The sequence below is a fragment of the Fundulus heteroclitus genome, chromosome 19, assembly GCF_011125445.2.
Source record: "Fundulus heteroclitus isolate FHET01 chromosome 19, MU-UCD_Fhet_4.1, whole genome shotgun sequence".
NCBI lineage: Eukaryota > Metazoa > Chordata > Actinopteri > Cyprinodontiformes > Fundulidae > Fundulus > Fundulus heteroclitus.
The window spans coordinates 26,379,520-26,382,262 of record NC_046379.1 but is presented as its reverse complement, the minus strand read 5'-3'; positions in this window follow the sequence as shown (position 1 = coordinate 26,382,262).

Genomic DNA, 2,743 nt, shown 5'->3' with positions numbered 1-2,743 from the left:
GGACAATAAAGGCATTTCTAACCCATTCTATTCAGATTACCTGTGGTAACTGAACCCTTGTGTAATTGATCATAATGGACACAGGATGGCGCTGCAGTAACACTGGCTGGAGCTTTGGCTAAGCATTAACAAGAACAGAAAGAATAGAAAATCCTTTATGGTCCCAAAGTGGGGAAAGGCCAAGAGTAAATTTACTATATAAGAAAAGAAAATACTGTAGAGTTATTAATAGCGGTCAGAATTGATGCAGGGTTGGGATCATAGCAGATTTTATTTTAAATTGACCCATATTTTTTACTCCAGAAGAGCAGAACCCCGAAAGGAGCTAAAAAACAAGAAACCGCTTTTATTTTAGTTTTCATTTCAATTATCTTATCATTCAATTAATCCTTTATCCAGAATCAGAATCATTCTTTTGGTTCACTCTTTCTCCTTGATTTTATTTATGCTGAGGAACTTTGCAACCCCCATAAATATGTTTGTCAAATTAATGTGTGCGTGTGTGAGTGAATAACAGACTTCTGTGGTTGAGCTCGGTGGCTCACAAAATATTCAAACAACTGAAAAAAATCACTGGAAATAAGAAGAGTTTTGGGATCTTTTGATCCCTATTCACAAACATTAACACTTTGCAAACAGTATTTTCACCTTTGTCCCATTTTGTGCATTACAGCCATGTGTGACAGACCAATAACAAAGCAGTTGTGAGGTGAAAGGAAAAGTATACTCGTTTTTCAGAGTGTTTGTAGAGAAATTCTGGAGAAAGTCTGGTGTGCATTTGTATTCAGCCACCTACATATAATCCAGTGTAACCATTCGCCTTCAGAATTTACCTTCATAGTTAATAGAGTCTACATGTGTGCAGTTTAAATCCGGCTGTTTCTCTAAGGCCTCAGAGGTTTGCTGAAGAACGTCAGCGATCAAATAGCATCTCAAAGACCAAGAAACACAGTAGGCAGGTCAGGAAGAAAGCTGTGGGGAAGTTTAATGTAGGGTAAGGGAAAAACAAACAATGTTACAAGCTTTGCACATCTTACAGAGTCGATGAGGCAAAATGTTTGGCATACATGCGGAACGCTGTGTTCAGTGGCACACCAACACTGCGCTCTGAACACACAGAGACACATAGGAGTGGCAGCATCGTGCTGTGTAGGGACAGAGATCTAGTCAGAGTTCATGGGAAGATGGGTAGAGCTGAATGCAGCCAAGTACTGGACTAAAACCTTTCAGGGGCTGCAAAACACTTTAGACCGGGGTGGAGATTCACCTCCCAGAAGGACTCCAAACATACAGCCAGAGTGGGGGAGTATGGATCAAAGCTTGGTCATGTCTACGGATGGCCCAGTCAAAGTCCAGACCTAAATCCATATCGCACAGACATGCTAATTCTCTCTATCTAGCATCACCTACAGTATGCTGTACTATTTTGCAAAGGACAGGGGACAAAACCTTCAGCTTGGAGGTGGATAAATCCTGGTGGAGATACATCCCAAAGGACTTGCAGCTGTAACTGCAACAAAAGGTGCTTCTACAAATTGGTGACTTTTGCAAAAGCAGCACACAAGCAATTGCTGTGTAAGCATCGGAGGACAATTTCTGTCTGACCGTGTTCTCTCACCTTTCACCATGGACTACCTGAAGGCGCTTAAAGCCGCTTTCTATAGACACCGTCCTGCGGTTCAGCGGCGATTAGATAACTCTGAGTGAAAACCACGGCGACAATGACCCACTAAACTCCTGACCCATGGTGGGGAACCGTGCGAGTTTAATTGGCCCCGCCTGCACACCGTATCAGCAGGACAGTGGGTAGCAAGTGACAACAGGGAATTTGGTGGCTGGCTTGTTAACTGAGGGCGCGGGGTGTGAGTGGGTGGGTGGGTGCAGGGGATTCAGAGCGGAGCGGGGCATGGTGCACAGTTCACTGCCCGACAACATTTTGATGTTTCTGTTTTTGTTTTTGGTGGGGCACACTCCCCGCCGCCATCGTCTGACTGAGGGGTTCATGGAGAGGTGAGCCGCTTGGTGCAGTCATGGGGGCCGCTGCAAAGCCCAGCTGGGGTTTCGTACTGGTGAAAACATTCTGGAGGAGCCAAAGAAGTTTTTTTTTAATAGATATTTTTAATTTCTGTGCAATGAGTTGTGGTCATGAAAAACCTACAAGCATTTGGCCCCATACAGATGGCTTCTGTTTTTACCTTATTTGTCACACTTATTTCAGATCATTAAACAAACTTTAAAAAACAGACAAAGATAACCCGTTTAGATAAAAAAAAAAGCTGTTGTCAAATTACGATTTCATTCTTAAAGGGGAAAAAAAAATCTGTCCAAACCAAAATAGCTCTGTGTGAAAATATAACTAAATGAACAATGAATTAATCCCATTTGTTTTAGTTGAGTTTTACTGACCACACTAGACCGATTGCTGTAGAATCAACACAAACAGTAGCCGCTTGACAACATGACTTAGGCTAAAAGGTCTCAAAAGGTTACACATTAAATTCTGATCTAAAGAAATTTAGGAACTGATGTTAAATAAAGTAATTTACAGACATCGGTCTGGAAAAGGCGGCATAGCCATTTGTAAGGCCTAAGTGGTCCAGAGACTCCAAGTGAGAGCCTCTATCCTCAAATGGAGAAAACAGGCAACAGAGGCGGTCCTTTCTTGGAGTGGCAGCCATACCAAAATTACTCCAAGAGTGCATCAAAAACTCATCCAGGAGGTCAAAAGTCCCTGAATTTTCTC